The sequence below is a fragment of the Macrobrachium rosenbergii genome, chromosome 8 (assembly GCF_040412425.1).
Source record: "Macrobrachium rosenbergii isolate ZJJX-2024 chromosome 8, ASM4041242v1, whole genome shotgun sequence".
Lineage (NCBI taxonomy): Eukaryota > Metazoa > Arthropoda > Malacostraca > Decapoda > Palaemonidae > Macrobrachium > Macrobrachium rosenbergii.
The window spans coordinates 79,692,472-79,712,269 of NC_089748.1; the positions used below are offsets into that span (position 1 = coordinate 79,692,472).

Here is a 19,798-nt window from a genome sequence, read left to right on the forward strand (position 1 = left end):
AAACACCTTCTCCTCTCTTAAAGAACCACTTCTCTAATCAAAAGAAATACATTATCTCAAACCGACTTGCCAAAGTTTAGCCCATCCGAACTGCCAAAAATACCCTGGTGGCATTTGAAACTCTCTCTTGCATAACCGGGCAGAACATAAAAGGGGCAACCACAGAAGAAACTGTCACTTTTTACTACTCTTTATTTTTATGAAAGTTATAGAGCGAGGTGTAAGCTACATCTTAATTCCTCTTTTTTCAAAAGTTATCACAACCTAAAGCAAGTGCTTCGACTATTCTAGTTAGAGGAGTAAAATCGAACAAACTGCATTAAACAAACAAAAAGGACGCAAACAGAAAACAGCAAACATTAAACACAAGAGAGAAAAAGCCGACCCTCCACAAGTCTGCACTCCAGAGAACTGCAACACAGTAGTTTTCGGGCTGCACTTGTTCGTTCTTGTAACTATGATTATTTTCTTATGTTCTTGACATCCTGATTCATTTATGAAGAAATCTATGTAGATAATACTTAGGGCATTCCCAATGTTTATTTTCGTGAAACAACAGCCGTTCTGGGGGTGTGAATTCTATTAATAATCAAACTGTAGTGAATCGAGAGAAATTATTATTAAAAAAAGTGTGTGTGTGTGTGTGTGTGTGTGTGTGTGTGAGAGAGAGAGAGAGAGAGAGAGAGAGAGCTACTCCAATGGGCGTAATTAAGTGCAGAACAAACAGAGGATTGTCAAGTGGCAAAATGCGACTCTGCCGTGAGGAAATGAAACGTCTCTTAAAAGGTTTCTTTCTCGTGCATGAGTGTAGGCAAAATAACACGCTAGTCAGAGAGGGAGTAGTACTGAGACCCGGTAGTACACCTCTTCCAAAGTCAGTAATGTTCTAGTCTCTCTCTCTCTCTCTCTCTCTCTCTCTCTCTCTCTCTCTCTCTCTCTCTCTCTCTCTCTCTCCGTCAGGTTAAAAATGAAGTTGATAAAACCATAAAATATCGCTTGTAAAAAAAAGTAAACTCCAAATGACAGTTTGACTTTGAAATTCAGTATCTATAACTATAAATAGTGGCGGGACAGGCACCTACATCTCATGTGACGCTAGCAAAGATCAACAAGACTTGGCTTCTTCCTTTCTCTGGGGTTGGTCCAGATCATCCACCCTCCTTTTGTTACTGCAATTCACGTTTCATCTCATACATGAAAAAGAATGAGTTTACCCAATAGGAAACAGCAACTGGGTTCGGACTCCCGGGAGCAAGAGAAATAGAGAAGTTTGTTAATAGTTCTACGGAATAATTAGAAACTGAACGGACGACCATCTAAATACTATTAAAAATAGAGTCTCGGTATTCAGGTCATATCCAAAGCCAAAATTAGCCTGTGAAAATGGCCAGAACTGAAGTTGAACATGGACAGGACTACTTCAATTTTAATAATATAAAATTTCCGGTAAAGTGTGTATTTAATTCATAGATATGGAAACATTATCAGTCAGAAAGGTCTACTGTCATTAGTGCAAATATGACAAATATACAGACCATACGTATAATAGCAATTCAAGACCAATCACTATTTGGAAGGGTTTTTCGGATGCGGGGTTATGAACTGTTCTGAAAGGAAATTCAACATCTCAGTTCAGTTATTCGGGGTAGACAAAGTTAACCTAAAAAAAAAAAAAATACTGAAGATGAAAAATAACCGTTACATACAAAAAAATCAGTTACTGAAAGCAACGTTCGACAAACATTATCACTGACGTCACATCCGGTCGAACAGAGATCCGGAGAGAGAGAGAAATTTAAAATTTTGGCGCTCAACCATCTTTCTCCGAATCTTCTCATTCTACATTTACAGAACATGATACAAAAACAAAATAAAAGTAAAATAAAACAAAACTCAGGAAAATTACAACGATGGAACATAACTCCCATACGAACCATGTAAATATACAAATTTTCCATGTCTATGATATCGAAAGATTTATATTTTACCGATTTACAAGGTTGCCGTTCCCAAATGATTTTAAGTACTCTGACGGCAATATTCTATGCAATTTCCCCGTAAGAATATCATTTCTAAAAATAACATTTCTAGAGCATTTGAGATAAGAGTAAAATCAGCGTGTTAGGTTATCTATTTGAAATACTCCTTTTAATTATAATTAGCATATTCGAACTTTGCAGACAGATATTATGCCAGCACGGAAGCAATCATATCAAAACCACAATGTGGATCAATTATATTATAAAAAAACAACAACAATAATAATAAAAGGAATTCATTACAAATATACCACGATCCTGGGCACCGACTTGGCGTCGAGAGTACCCAGACAATTTTTTTTGGCATTGTCTACCATGTTATCTCTCTCTCTTCAGTTTTGCCTTGGGCACACGAACAAGGAGCCGAGAGGCTACTGCTCTTCCTGGCAGTCGTTACGTCACCTATGATGATTTTTCAGAGTGAGGGCGAGGGTACGGTCTTGCACTAGTTGAAGGCGGTTTTCCTGCCGCCCAACTTTAATAAGTCACGAGGCAGGGCAGTTTAAACGACGGGATCATCAAGAAATAAGTGTGCACACTATAACTGCTGTTCATATACATTGAAATGGCTTCAATTTCATGGTAAAAACTTTGCTTAATTTTTTACCTTTTTTTTTTTGCAGAACCCAAAATGACTAACGCCATTCATCTTTCCACAGCCATTTTTCCGTAGAATAAAAGGAATGAAAAAACGATCACAAGGCCAACCGTTTTTCTACTTTTGGGGAAAAAAATGACAAAGGAGCATAGAGATGTGCCACCACTTTTAATAGAAGCACATAAAAACAAGCCAAACATCTCAGGACGCAGTCAGAACCAAAGACTGATGCGACTCTTGTAAAGTGTTACATGATCATATATAATGGTATTTTAATGAAAATATTCACCATTATAAGTTCTGGAAGCTGAATATCATGAACACATTATTCGACGATACACTGCAAATTAAACCTTTTTATTCTTAGTAATCTAACTACTGTACGTCATAACACATTTTAAATATTTATCTTGTGTTTGAACATATTAACACACACGACTAATATTTCATAATTTTTGCTCCTTGGGCAACTTGATGAAACATTAGAACAGGAAGCTACGAGGTGGCGGCTCCAGGTTTAGCTCTCCTTTTATCAGGAAGTCTTTTGAATGAGGTCGTTAGGCCTACATTATTTCATTTTTTCACCGCTTGCAAGCCACCACAGTCGTCTAACTACTTGGAACTGATGCGTTGCATAAGTCAACAAGAAGCACTTTTGGCTCTGTAACCGAGCTTCCCCATCTGCAAGTCCTCGCAGAGAGTTCCATCATGGGTCCATTCCCTCAATAGACGAGATTGCTAATATCACGGGAAAAAGTCACGAGGCAGGGCAGTTTTAACAGTGGGATTATCAAAATGAATTAATTTAGAACAGTAAAAGAGCTATTTATAATATATATATATATATATATATATATATATATATATATATATATATATATATATATATATATATATTATATGTGTGTGTGTGTATGTGTGTGTATATATATATAATACTTGTATAGGGGAAGGCACACGCATTGCCAAAAATTATAAAAAAAATAGGGCACGGAACGTCAAGTTCAACAGATATTCAGTGTCTATTAAATGAGAAAGCAGCAGTTTCAGGTTCAAGTTTTCCCAATATCATGTCCGCTTCGTATTTATCCTATGCTAATACCAGCTGAATTAAGCCTAACAAGGTCATGTCCTATCTATAAAATACTTTAAAAGGGGAGGGGTTGGGGGGGAAGAGAGAGTGGGACGTAACCCAAGAAAAGGTTAAAGAGAAAAATGCAGTGAGCCAAAGAGATTATTCCGAGACCAGTCTGCGGAGAGAAGGAAATCGCCTACTTGTTATCTGTAAGCCTACACACAAATGCTACGAGGGCCAATAAAAATTGGCCAACGCATTGCTTAGCTTAAATGGAAATAAACATTGTCCAGCGGCCAACACTGATTAAGACTAAGATATATCTACTATTTACCAAAAGCTTCCGGAAATACCACACTCTTATAATTAATTCTTACGCTATTAACACATCATTTAGTGTAATTTCGTATTCGATAACCACTTAAAATGAACAAGACTAAAATTATTAAGTTCTAAATCACAAGCTTATCTTAGATTGCTGAACGTTCTGTTAATTACTGAGCAACAACACGCCAGTTTCACGAAACCCTTTGGTAAAACATTTTGAGTTTTTTTTCTTATATGCCATTTACTTTCACTTTCAGTGAAAACACAAACTAGGTTTATATCAAACAAAAGTATCAGTAAGCAAAAATTGCATCTTGATAAAACAAAGTATACAGTATTTCATTGTAAAAATAACGCCTTGTCTATTATAAATCAGAACACGAACAAAAATGAAGGTACTGTACTTACAAAGTAACAAGTGGATATCATGCTTAAAAGATTATTCAGAGAGCCAGAGCCCGATCGGTCAGTGGAAAAAACTCTTGAGTATACACTTTGTTTCTTTGCTGGTTCTCTCAGCTGGCAGCTACCGACCGTGTGGCTAGACTACCGTTGCTGCTGATGCAACTGCGACTGGCGTTCGGGAATGAGTGAGGCAGACCGGTGTGTGTTTACGAGTTTTCTCTCCCGCTTTCTTCCCGATTACGAAAGGTGCCGTTTAGCCAAGGTCCCTGAGAGAGTACTAAACCAAGGTCGTCCTCTGGTTAATGCCAGGCCCTCAGTAATGTTGTAGTACCTTATGCGAAAACGAAGGCGAGTGAGCTTGCAGCTGGAATGCCGGCGGCACCGCTACTGATGAGGGGAGGTGAGCTACGCGTGGACCGACGTGAGCTAGAGTCACCGCTACACTAGTTATTTTCCCTCTCTCTTACCTTCTTCATTCCCCCCTCAACTGGTTTTACCGGTGGTGGGGAGTCGGGAAGGGATCGGATGGGCTGGGTGTTCGTGGAGGGGGGAGGAAAGAGCGAGAGAGGAACGAGGAGGGGAAATATTACCACATACATGCGCACCACGCCCACAAGCTCCCTCGAGAACCTTGAAGTGGTCTCCAATTCCCCTTGTTTCTTCTGGTAAATCTCAAACTGACATATTGGTACACGCAACGTCACATATTTGGTTAATATCAGGAAATGCCACCAAAATTGCGATCATTTTTTCTCTCTAGCAACTCAGCGTTTCCTCCTGTATGAAAGATTGGTGTCCTCCATCCCCCACTCCCCCAGCCCCCTTCCCGGCATTCTCTACGCGCACAGACTTCCGCTCGTGGCATGCTATCTCACAGCCGTTTAGAAATGCTGTGTCTGCCTTGAATGCACGATGCTAGATGGGCTGTTCTTAAGAAAGGAAAGAAAATGTTCCTCTTAAATATTAAGTAGTTTCACGAAGGAATAGGAAGATAAAGTAGTTATTATCAAAATTCAACCCTGAATCCGTGATTGAGTACAGTGGGCGCATAGTACTAAGCAACTCAACGTCCAATATTACTGATTTAATTATTATTCCGTATTTAGTCACTAAAACGCGTTTTAAATGTTTTTAGATCTGTTTTTGTGAAGATACACATTTGTTAACGTACGACAGAAATACCTGCCAACAAGCACGTATAACATACGCGAGTGAAATTGTGCGTAAGTTTAAATCCTGCTATACAGACACAATGAATCCAGTTTTTTTACTGATTGTGTAACAAAGGCAGACTATGGCTGATAAGCTGCAAGTTAATATCTCACACGTCCAGCCCGAGGCTTTCTCCACTGGCCCCTAAATAGGAGAGCAGAAAAAAAAGATACCTAACTTCGAGACGGGAATTGCCGTCACGACTCTCATATATCACCATGAGTTTTGACTGTAGTAGTACCCTCGTATTAACCGCTATACTGCACGTCATGGGCAAAACATATAAGAACGCAGTATATTCTTAGGTCTTAGAGAAGAGACGTTGGAAAAGGGACACTTACAAATACCAGTACTCTGGAAACATATAAGGCAAATACGATAAATACTAAATAATACAGATAAATTACAATTTGTGCCGTCTGAATTCTAACTTTGAGAAGAATGATATGAGACAATACAATTGCATTTCCTTTCTTAGCTTTATTATTGTAGTATACAAGCAGAAAAGTATTCATTTCAAATCAAATATATACTACAACTTCCCTCTAAGTCACTGGATTCAAACAAGAGCAATAGCCTTTTAAAAAATTCAGTGTTTATTGAGGATAATTAGCGGTGCCAAAACTATCAAGTCTTCTCTCTATCTCTCGCTCTCTCTCTCGTCCTATTAGCACTTTTCTTTGTTTCATATAAGACAGATGAAAGGTTATAAATGACGGATGAAGGCTCAAGCTAGGCTGCAGAAATTGCTGTTGGAGAGTACAATAAATTAGTCATTTTCGATGCTGTAGCAATTACATACAGTATATACACTATATATATATATATACATACATATATATATATATATATATATATATATATATATATATATATATATATATATATATATATATATATTTAGACATGTCAAACTATTTAATCCTATAGAGGAAGCGGGCGAAGAGTTTCTCTCTGAAAATGTGTTCATAGCATTACCATCTTCTGGAACTAGCATGCGAATGATAACACAGAAGACTATCAAATTTATGATCTGCCAAATAAACTTTCTGATCACTGCTTTATCTTTTATTCTACTTCTGCTTGAGATATTATCAGAAACATAGCAGAATACATGAAGTAAGCTAAATTACCAAAAATTGGAAACGCACACTGGACAATGTCTGATATCATGAGGGTATGCTCAGAATTTAATGAGAAATGCAACATGTCTGGGCAACTGATGAGGCGTGGGTGCTCACATTAAATGTAATGTTACAGCCACTAGGCCTTTCGTGTTCTTGGTGTTTATGAATGTTGTGAATCTATGACTGAAGACTGCAGTTTGTAAGAACTCATTTGACAGTCAAAAACTGCGTACTGATGACATTTCGCAAGTGTAGAAGAAGACTGGTAACTTATATATAACCTGAATAACATTTCATGTATACTATGACCGGTATATAGCTAAACTTTTGATTGAATAAAAACTTACTCCACATGAATCTTACAATGTGCAGTAAAATCAATGCCATTTTTCATCAAGTGTAAGAAAACACGAACAATACTGACTCGTTTTCATGAATTTGCAAATATTTTGTCTAAGGCAGAACAGAATTACAAATTAAGTAAAGATGTTAGCTGTCCATTAACATGCATTCTATGCCTAAGCTAACCGAACGAATTGCAAGAAAGAAAACCCTTAGAAAGATAATGTAAAAGAAGACTCGGTAGCTGACATTTTATTACTGGAAAACATTTTTCGATCTCACACCATCCTCTACATTTATCATCAGCTAGATTATTTTCATTAACACTCACGCGCTTGCATTTAATCCATCAACCCTATTCCTAAATTCACTCACCTCTCCATTTAACACAACATTAAATAATCTGGAATAAGCTAACGCCTCAAACCCACTTTTGACACGAGACTGGACAATCGTTTCAAGATTTACAACAAAATTTTATTCTTTATATCTTGAATTTCCTCAGAATGCCACCAAATTTATATCTCTTTGAGACATTTACTCAAAATGATTTTCATCCTCATTTTCTCCAGATATTCCAGTCCTTTCCAATCGGCCCATTCGTTTCACATTCATTCAAGACCAAATCGACCACTCCGAAGAAACACTTTTGGTCTTTACCTCCTCCCAACGATAACCGCCGTGGAAGCACGCATTCACAAATCACTATTTAGTTATCAACATTTTCATCTAGAGTCTTAAAACAAGCATAAATTGTATTATTTCAAAGCGCAAGCATTTTCAGGCAGATCATTTCTTTTGCCACATTCAGCTTGAACTTATCTTAGTTACGCATATTCTGATTTCCTTCTTTCAGCTGATACCTTATTTGCATTAATTTCCGCAACGTTTGACGTTAGTTCTTTCACCATAATTCGGTAGGCCTACACTTGTTGAACCTATGCTACCACAGTGGCAAATTTTACTTTGCTAAATCTTCCATGAATTTAAGCCTTTCAGTAACTTCTTCCAAGGCCTTTCCTGCCAGATTTACAGTCTATACAAATAACAGGATGACTGCATTATAATTATCTCTCTCAATCTTCTAATCTTGAATGTGCATCTCTGCTTGGAGATACATATATATATATATATATATATATATATATATATATATATATATATATATATATATATATATATATATATATATATATATATGACCTGATTTTCGGTCATCTACAGGTTCTACCAGTACAAATAAAAAGCGTAAGACACAATTAACTCATGTGTATTTTCCTTAATAGTTACACAGGGCCCTGTTGCTAATATTACGCTACTTAATTACGCAATTATAGTCGGAAGGTACTCTAAGGCGACACGAGCCATCACTGTCTATCAGACGCGCTTGTTAGCCCGTCGACCACTAACCCCCTACTGATCTTAACTATTCAAACTGAACTTGCTGAGGTCAGTCTCTTATAATCGAAAGGAACCAATAAGGGTCTTCGATGTATGGCACTCATTTGAATTACCCACGCCAAACCCCAACGATCGTAGGGCGTACGACGACTCAGCAGTATCCATCTGTTCGTTACTCTCTGCTCACAAAGACGTACAAACAACTAGCAGATTTTCTGTTATGTCTCAAACATGAATTTCTATATAATCAGTTCATATATATATATATATATATATATATATAATATATATATATATATATATATATATATATATATATATATACATATATATATATATATATATATATATATATATATATATATTATATATATATGTATATATATTTATTGTATATATATATATATATATATATATATATATATATATATATATATATATATATATATATAATGCAGTCATGCACTATACTATATATAATATAATGCAGATGATCCAGATGCAATTTTCTGTCTGTGGTTACCATCTACACTTTCGTGTTCAAGATTTTTTGATAATTAAAAAAGTCCATTCCTAGTAGAGTACCTGTTATGCACAGAAAAATCATATATGGATACGGCTGCATTCTGTATAAAGGGATATAAAATGAATCTGAGTCTGTATTTTATGCAAATGGCAATTGTGTGGATGGCACATGAATAGAATCAGATACGTGTAAGATTAGAAGATAGGAGAGATTGGAAGACTAAGAGACAGATTAAAGTAATCCTGTTGCTTTCCGTGAAGACTGAAGAACTGGCAAGAAAGGCGTGGACAGATGATTATGTTAAATAAAAGAGCATGGTTTTCCCTAACTTTTATAAATACGTGGAAAGGCGTGTGGAACGGCGCTTACTTAGAAGCCTAATAGAATGAAAGGTTTATTGATTTATTGTTTGTTATAAAACAATTGTGCTGGACCCTCTAGACGAAAAGGATGAGTCTGCATACAAGTGGAACTTGAAACAATTTTCAATCAAGCTGACAGAAACTTGTTGCTGGGAGTACTGAGTGCAAGGTGCACATAAGATGAGAACAGTTTCTTTTTAAATGATGCTTGTTAGAAAGCATGTACACATGACATAAACTGTCTGGGATAAAAGAAGGTGTGAAGAAACGTATGTTGTGACCTTATGCTTATTTAATGCTTTCATTGACTGATTGTAGAGGTATTCTGCTTTATACATTATACTGGAGGCTGTCACTGGAAGGTGGAAGTAATTCACTATCTTAGTATAAGTCTGGGTTTTTTGGGACAACAAGAAAAAGACCAACTGGTTTGCTTGCTTGTTTTATGGGGGTTACGCCATACAGGCCAGGTACTGGAACTACTGTATAGTGGTCATCCGGACTGCTGAATTTCAAGTTTTAAACGGGTGAAAGCTTATGGAGAATGTAAGGTTCCCAGAGTAAATGAAAGTCAGGTTTGTGAAAGAGGGACTACTAAAATTATGAATACATGAAAAATGGAAATTCCGGTCTCGCATGACTATTTGGTAGACACTTCTCGACAAGATGGAAGAATGGTCACGAAAGGTTGAGTAACTGAATGAAGATAAGAGCATGAGTTTTGTGACACTGAGAAATACAAGTCAAAGGAGGCAATACTTGAAGTGGAATTTAGTATAAAAATAAGTCTTCAAACAATGGAAAACTTTTTGTTGAATATACTGAGAAAAATATAAACAATTAAATGGGAATTCAATAAATTATCTCACGAAGCTAAAATAAAGAAAATGAGACCTAAGTGTACGTAAGATATGCGAGCGCATCTGTCAAAGCCACAGGGATCACGATGTATAAAAAGTAAAGGACAGACAAAATAGTAAAAATTTCAGGAAAGCTTTCAGGATAACTATCGGTATTGCAGTTTACTTGCAAACTGGGATGAACTCCTGCTGTTGTGTTCTATATTTTCTTTCGTAGGCAGGGATCGTGTGTGTAGTCCAGAGCTGCTGCAGGGACCCTCAGGGTATCCTCGATTCAAAACAAACAAAAATCTACATGACACACCGGAGACTCTCAGGAAACACAGATTCAACGCTCCTGATTCAAACGATTTTTTATGCATTTTTCAGAAGACACTTTATGTCCTTGTCAGAACTGTAATTACTAATGTATGTAAGGCATTGCAAGCTTTCTAACCAAATGTATTTGTATATAGAAGTGTTAACCATTTTTCAGGTGTGAGAAAACACATCTGACTGTATATAGACATCCCTCTGTTTTCCTCTAATGTTAAATGCTACTTTTCAGCTTGCAAGAGTTCTTGACCTGTTAGAGATTTTGTGTCAATAAATTAGAATACATTGAACCTGCCTCTTTACTGGTGACCCTGAAGAAGACCGATGCCGCCGCCACCAGCACCATCCCATCCAGCGACAACGCTGCAGCAGCAAGCATCCGCCTACTGCCCTTTACAACCCGCAACCCAGAGGCCTGGTTCTTCAGAGCAGAGACCTTCTTCAGGTCTAAGAAGTTCTCCTCTTCATCCCCAAAGCTGATGTTGTCCTCGAGTTCCTGCCAGACAACGTCTTCGAGCAGATCGTAAAATGGCTTGCTGTCACCTAGGAAATGCTGAAGGTCCAACTAAGGTCGTCCTTCAGCATACTGCCTGCCCTCAGAGTTAGGAAATTCCTAGACAATGTAGGGGCAGCAATAGGAGACCAGCGGCTGTCTCATGTCTACAAGCAGCTATGGTGGCTAATTACGATCCCTGCCACAGAAGGCCACCCAGAGACTACATTGGACCTTGCGAGAGAGATAAGTCGCCTCCTACAGGAATTCCTGGAGTTAGTTAAGGATGACCTGCAGTGCCACGTCCAGCACCACAGTCACCGAAGGTCACCCAGTGTACTGTCTGCCTGTTTTAAGAAGTTTGGCCCCAGAAAAACTTGCCCATGCCAAACAAGCCTTCCTGGACATGGAACAGGCAGGAAAATGACAAAAAGCCTCCAGCCCCTGGGCATCTCCCCTACACATGGTACCAAAACCTGATGGCACATGGTGACCCTGTGGTGACTACTGGAGACCCAACATCGAGACAGTATCTGACAGGTACCACTGCCAAACATCACTGACATAACCAACCAGATGGAGGGCACCAAAATATTTATGAAGATCGACCTGTTGAAGGGATACATCCAAGTCCCAGTCACAAAGGACATAGAAAAAACAGTCATTATCACCCCCTTCAGCACATACACCTTCAACTACAGCTGCCTTGGCCTTCAGAACTCAGGTGCGATCTTCCAACGTCTGATGGATGAAATCCTGGGCAACCTACCCTTCTGCATCGTCTGCATTGACAATATGCTGATATTCAGCCCCAACATCAAACATCATATGAGAGACGTCAGGCAAGTCCCACAAATACTTAAGAAAATGGACTTATAGTCTGAAAAGACCAATGCGAATGGGCAAAACCAGTGGTGGAATTCCTGGGCCGCCAAATAAGCCCCAACGGTGTCAAGCCCCTCCTGACGAAGGTCCAAGCAACCACCAATTTCCCAAAACCAACATCAATCAAAGCAGTCCAAGAATTCACAGGAATTATTAACTATTACCACCATTTCATACTCAACCTCGCTGAAATAATGGTCCCAATATATGACTGTTTAAAAGGAAAACCTAAAAAATTATGGTTGTACAAAAAACAAGATAAAGCTAAAAAAGCAATCACCTCTGCTGCCACACTTATCTTTCCTTTACCGACCGAGAGTTACTGGCAGTCTACAGAGCCATCCGCCACTTCTGACACATGCCAGAAGGACCACAATTCGTGGTGCAGACGGACCACCAACCACTGGTACACGCCTTCACCAAAAGCGGAGATGGGCAATCAGCAAGACAGCAGCGTCACCTATCGTCGATAGCAGAACACTCCTGCACCATCAGATACTTAAAGGGCTCTTCCAACAATGTGGCAGATGCCCTTTCCCAAAACTCCACTAACACCATCCAGATCGGGATATCATACCCTGAAATAGCACTGGCTCAGAAGGATGATGTAGACCTAAAGCGACTTCGGTGGGAGAACCCAGTCCTTACATGTAGCAGCCTATCCGTCAATGACGGAGAGATGACCATTGCCTGCGAGATGAGTACCTGATGCCCTCACCCATACGTGCCATTAGGGGGGAGAAAGAAAGCCTTCAACCTTGCTCACAACCTGTCCCACCCATTGGGCAGATCCACTATCTGAACCTTCGGAGCAGTACATCTGGTGGGGAATGAAAGCGGGTATCAAAAAGTGGGCATGAGAATGCCTCCCACGCCAAACATCAAAAATAACGAGGCACACAGAGATGGGGATAAGGAAAATTCCAGACAACACAGCAAAGACTGGCCCACATCCACGTCGACATCATGGGACCCCTGCCCCCCTCTTAGGGATACAGGTATCTCTTCATGATCATCAACAGGAACACCAGATGGCCAGAAGCAATACCTGTAAGGCAGCAGATAGCAGAGCTTTCTGAAAGCACTGATAGACTGGGTCAGCAGGCATGGAATACCGCAGTACATAACAAGCGATGGAGGAGCTAACTTCACCTCCAACTTATGGAGCTCCCTCGCTGCCAGCCTTGGGACAAACTTATTCACACAACAACATACAACCCAGAAGCAAATAGCATGGTGGAGTGGCTGCAACGCTCCGTCAAATCAGCACTTGCGCCAGATGCCAGGGTGGGAGTTGGAGAAAGGAATTACTGTGGGTCTTGCTGGGATTAAGAACAGCCCCGCACGCAGCATTCAATGCATCACGGGCAGAAGCACTCTACGGCCAAGTGTTCACAATACCGGCAGACCTTTTTCAAGATACAACAAAACCAACGACTCTTCCAGACGTCTGTAGAGCATTGGAAAACACAACACTTCACAAAAGACCAATAGTAATTCAGGGCTCAATGTAAGAAATCAAGGATATTGCTCTTTCTTTTGAAGAAACGACACAGTATGAAAGTATCTGTTTTTGTGGTGTTTGTAAATGTTTTTAAATGCGATGAGACCCTTTCTTTGAGGAGCAGAGGCCACTTTGATCAATAAGTGATGAATGTTAACATGCCTAGACTACTTCGTTTATTTTGCATGTGAATTAGGTGTGGTATTTATTCTGTCATCTCTAGCTTTTTACGAATTTCGCTTAATATTCCAAAGCCATCGTAGAACCTGTAACGATGCACAGGCAGTCAACTCTCAGTTATCCGCTGACAAGGAATTTCTTCCCTCTTGCATCACAGTTTTGTCATTGTTACGATCATTCTAACAGAATACTGTACTTCACTTTTTAAGACGATGCAGAGAGTGCTGCTTAAATTTCCTCAGTAAATTACACCATTTCACAATTTGATTCATAACGCGTCTTTCTGAAATCTGCAGTGTACTGAACTGGAAAGTGAAGTACATTATTTTGAAACAGTAGTCGTAAGAATGCCAAAATGATTGTAAAAACAAAGGGAATCCTTGTCAGTGGGCAACTGAGAAATAACTGCAAATATAACGTTTCGCCTTACCTAGGGCATTGAGAAAACTGAAATATGGAAGAGGGTGAGGATGATTATGATGATATGCACACGGACAAATAGGAGTTTTGACCTCATCCTGAAAACTTTACAAATTTTATAATTACAATGTCTCTTAATTGGAAGTTTGGTGGCAAGAACTTAGTTAAGATTTTTCTTTCAAAGTCTGGATCTTATGCTGAAAAACAACCACTACGCAAAACCTTCATTACTTATCAGACAGGAAATATAAAAAAACCTTTTGTCTCTGTTTTGTTGGACGGCACTATTCCTGAAAAAAAAAGAGCTGGAAGGAGAGTGATAAGAATCTTTGTCAACAAGATCATGTGCTTTCATTGAATGATCTCTTTTCAGGCAGAGCCACCAGCTAGCCTCTCTCTCATTCGGGCTTCAATTTTGAACATGAGAATGATCTCGTATTTGTTACTGTCATGAGATTCCTTATTTTTGATGATTGCTACAATGCACTGTCTGATCCATACGTGATACCCAATCTAGTTTTCACACTTCCCTCATAATTGACTTTTTAGTCAGCTCTTAGGAAACTTTACCGGAGTAATGTGATCTTCAAGTGTATAGAAATTCCATTATTCTGACAGATGTAATCTAAATTCATATGTGGTATTATTTATTGTCATGTGCAATTTCGGACTGACCACAAAAGTATGAAAAATTCGACGGAATGATTACAAGTCCGACACTAAAGTGTAATCTCTTTTAGCTATTGTAGATTTTTCCCATTAAACAATTATTCCACGAGGATATCATCAAGACATGGTCAGTAACACACGATGTATTGAACAGTGCTTCATTCAGGTATTTTATGGAACTTTGCTCCTACAATGCTTCTGTAAAGATTCAAATTAGGTTTTCAAAATGTCATAAGCCACAAGATATATACAAGGACAAGCATTTCTTCTTTTAGTTGGGATAGCTCTAGAGGGCTGCTAACACTTTTAACAACGTCTGCGACCCACTACAATCGGCTATGTTTAAGGTACATAATTTACTCACTGGTGAAGAGAAGCATAATGGGTTTTAACGTCAAGGTCGCTGCCAACGCTTCAGAACCTGGTCATCCTTCTTGCTGGGCAAGTTTTGGGAATATAAGGCTAATACCTATACAAACGCACACATATACACACACACACACACACACACACACACACACACACATACATATATATATATATATATATATATATATATATATATATATATATATATATATATATATATATATATATATATATACACACACCAAATAAAAATGTAGTTCTATATGACAGTATGCTGAAATGGAAACTAACTAATGAAATCCATTTTCTTTAAGAATTGCATTAAGTTAGAATCACTCCCAAATTAAATTCGATAACGACAAATGGGACAGAGAGATAAGAACAAAATTGTTAGAATAAAAGAATGCGAACTGGTAAATAAACTCAGAGCTAGGTCACCATGCAATGGAGGTTGAAGGTTACTGTCCTTTATATGCAGTTGTTCTTGGGAAAGCCTTCAGACTCTTGGAATATCGCTTAACAATCTCGTGATTTTGCACTTATGAGAATAGGCCACCCGTAACCTTGCGACAGACTTTTTAACCTTTTCAAAGTCTCCACTACCCTGGCGTCACCACAACAATGATCCCGTTTGCATGCACGTGAAACACACGAGATCACAGCACAGTCTTCTGACGGTCATAAAAAGGCTGCTATTGTTTTTTTTCATCTCGTCTTCCTTCATACAGCATGAAAAGCTCCTCTAATTTTTTTTTTTATCCGTAATCTCTTTCTTCTTCGGACAACATAAAAACGTCGCCTGTTTTTCAACCGTAATTTTACATTACCCTTACAAGATTCTCGGTTACGTCAGCCAACTGCTAAAGTGATGAAGAACACAATTAAAATTAATTAGTAAGGAACTCTCGCCGAGGAAGGGGAGACGAAATGTCTCGTTTGGACATCAGAACAAGAAAATAGCAAAGTAAAGAGATTTATTAATGAAAAATTAGTTTGAAGGAGAACACTGAAGACTTCAGCTGAACAAGTGTCGTCATCTTCCTTATCCTGAAAATAGAGCTTGACCGAAAATGCAGTAATGCAATGCAACTCTTTCCAAAAACAACAATAACATAACCTTTTCTCTCTTACTGATCTTTTTTGATGTTGAAGGCATTTGCCACCATCTAGCATGATGATATTGGAAAACTTCATGCCTATGGCTGTAGGCAGTCTCAGGAAAGTCTTTTCTTAATTCTATATAACTGAATCGTATCTGGTGGTGTTACTGATAGATCATTACTCTCTCTACACCATTTCAAGTGATGTTCAAGGTTTTATTCTTTCACTCTCTTTTTTTCTTTTTCTGTGTGTGCCTTTTCTCTTGTTTATGCATTCACGATTAAGCAACTCACATTTCTGCTATTGCAACTCCAGTCAACCCCTTCAAAAAATACTGGTGGCGCTCATTCTCGAAGAATTCTTAGAGCTTCATGCTTTATCTGTCTCTATTTAGCTTACTTGAGGTGATCCATCTTTCTTTCATTTCTCGGTGAGAGTCATTCAAAGATAATCCGTCTGGTCGATTCGCTTGATCTCTGACTTTACCTCAACTCTTGTTTCTTTGTCTCTTCCACTCAGGGTGGCCATAGCTATCCGTTTTTTCCACACGTATTGTTTTGGCCACTGTCCGTAAAGCATGAAGAGATAATGCCCAGAACCCTGAGGCTGCTAGTCACTGCACTTCAGGCCATGACTTCACAGTTTTAATCTATGGAGATCAGTAATCACTAGACTGCATTTTTCAGTGAAACGTCTTTTCCACTACTGCCAAACTTTGGAATTCTATCCCTGCTTCCATTTTTCATAACTCCCGAACTTATATGAGCAGCTGGTATGTCGATTATTTAAGGGTTGGACTACACTCATTTTTCTGTCAATCCCACCCCCTTTTCCATTTAATTAAGCCTATGCCAATTCCAATAACCTTTGTAAGTAAAAGACATGTTTCTAATTCTAGATCGAGACTGTACCGAGGTACAATACAGAATGAGTTCGATGAATGGACCCTCACAGCGTTTTCGTCCACTGATTCTTTTGCCTACCGAGACATTTTCTCCAGGCCCAGCTCCTGAATAGACCTCACCATTCCGTTCATCTGCCTGATCAGCTAATTTCTATAAAGACCCTTTCCTTTCGTCAACGTGAAGAAAGACTTTTCTCAATATGATATATAAAGTTCAAAAAGAAGAGAAAAATACAGCTATAAGAAGTAATAAGGAACATCAAGCATTCAATCAGTCTGTTTTGGGTCAACAGAGTAAGGATGACAACGATGCAGTCCATATGGAATAACGTTTTATTCTGAGATAAAAGGATGTGTCTCCTGTGAGAGCAGACGTCGCCAGAGGAATGTAAAGAAATCAATACTAACGCATAGTGAAAGAGTCAAGTGAAGTGTCTTTCTCTCTTATTACACGGCAACTTGAAATAGAAAATGTAAATATCCTAAAACCGAACTTTATTCAGACAGACCAGTCAGGCTTCGCATATCTAATCTACTGCTTGTTAAGAACAAGCATGATATGAATGAGCAGGCGACGGGTTATGGCTATAAAGAACAGCAGTTTTGTGAAATTTGTACAGCATTTCTGTAGTTGTTATTATGCTGATTGCTGATTGTTGTTTCCAATTACTACTGCAATCACTAACTTAGAAATCGCCCAAATGTATTTTTTAAACTTTTCTTAATACTTGTGACTTCACGTTTCTTTCTTGCCTCTTCTTGAGCAGATAATGTCATAAAGACTTTCATTCAAGTGTCTGGAAAATACCGGTAAAAAGGCACGGGTTATGCGCAACTGCTAGAGGAAAGTGTGGCCCTCACAAGATGTCTCTTACCTTACTTTTTCTTTTACAGACATTGATCTTTGACCGGCGTATCTTTATGGGCCATCAAAAATAACGAAATTAGACGCAGAAGTGCTTATGCGATTAATCAAAGACTAAATCAAAAGGAAAATAAAGCTTGGCGTTGGCCCTTCAGACCCAATATTCTAACAAAGGGGCCCTCGTCTGCGTGAAGCATCTGACTGAATTAAATGATGGCCAACAAAAAAAAAAAAAAAGAACACCAACAGTGGATGAAGAACCTTATTCAAGGCTTCACGATGTTAAAAAAAAAACTCATACATAGAATGTTTACTGTAGGGTCTGATAATCACAGATTCTGAGAACCACAATAACCTGCTAGTTTGTTCAAAGGTTCCGTGGCGGGCTTTCCCAGAGTATCGCGGAAAACTCTAGAGGAGGGTTGAGTCCAAATGACAAGTAAAATGGCTTGGAAAGTCTGACATCCCAGCGAGTGCACACACTATCGATACATCTGTAGCAACGGTCTTAATCAGAGTGATGTGAAAAGGAACTCAATTTATTTAATCGACCATAACTGGTAGGCCAGAACGCTCAAGGTCAAGGTGAAAAGTAGATAGCGTTATCTCTCTCTAGAGTCTAGATGGATGTAGGTCAGACATGAAGGACTTCGGCGTTATCATTTACTTTAACTTGATTCAGCATAAAAGTATCCATTGAAGTAACCTTCATAATAAAGCAAAGGCCTTGAAGGAATTTGTTGATCGCAGTCAACGAGGTAAAATGACCACCTTGTTCTGACAGTGTATATAACGAGCTTAACTAAAGGTATTTGATAGACTGACGTACTACGAGGTCTTGAGGTCAAGTTAAAAGAGGTCAAGTGGGGTGACTTTTTTCTTTCTCCTCACTTACTCCCTCTAATTGAATTCACAGCAATGCATGCAGACATATGTAAGAGCACGTCGGCTTCCACTTGAGTTATCTTTTTTCTTTTCTGTAAAATAAATGATGAACAGGAGATAGTCCTGGACGAGAAAAGAGTGGATAAGACACTGAACTTATGGAAAACGTAGAGTGGGTGTGTGTGTGTGTGTGTGTGTGTGTTATATATATATATATATATATATATATATATATATATATATATATATATATATATATATATATATATATATATATATTACATGTGCTGTTTTTTCATACGTTTATATATCAATTATAGAGTGAGATGATGTTGAAAAACATGTACAAAGAGAGAGAGAGAGAGAGAGAGAGAGAGAGAGAGAGAGAGAGAGAGAGAGAGAGAGAGAGAGAGAGAAAGTAGGATACGAGAAGTATATGCATGCAGAAACTGCAGTGTCTTTTTGCTCCATGATGCAGCAAAGTGCTTTCCCAATATAGATTCCACTGAGCCTGGCAAAGTGGCGCAAAAGCAAGAGCCTTCCCATCGCACACCTCTTCAGTCTTCATAGCAAGTGATTCTCGCATAATGACGATGGCACACCCTTTACGCCACGTGCACTCGATTTAATCAAGAATGTGTAATCAAACGCTACCGAATCTATACCTACTCACGCATGCGCTCATCTGTTCACATTCACGCCATAGTAAAAAAGGGGAGCAGGTGTACCTGTACACAGCAAGCTGATCACTTGAAGAAGTATCTTCAAAGAAATAGCTTTCATAAAATACTATAAAAGTAAATAGTACTTATATATATATATATATATATATATATATATATATATATATATATATATATATATATATATATATATATATATATATCTGTATATAAGCCACGATGAAAGTATTTCAATATATTAAAAAATTTAG

General features: G+C 38.4%; 1 protein-coding gene across 3 annotated transcripts in view; it reads right to left on the reverse strand.

Moving 5' to 3' along the window:
- The window catches only part of NaPi-III (Na[+]-dependent inorganic phosphate cotransporter type III), a 124,791-nt gene that overhangs the window by 80,823 nt on the left and 24,170 nt on the right, over positions 1 to 19,798 (reverse strand). Inside the window, exon 1 of one of the 3 annotated variants that reach the window (XM_067108032.1) lies at positions 4,448 to 4,889. The exons of 1 other annotated variant lie outside the window; for it this stretch is intronic. The gene's annotated coding sequence lies outside the window, so the exon portion shown is untranslated. Of the gene's footprint in view, positions 1 to 4,447; positions 4,890 to 19,798 lie in introns of those variants that run through there. One more of the 3 variants, XM_067108037.1, reaches the window with a different exon arrangement.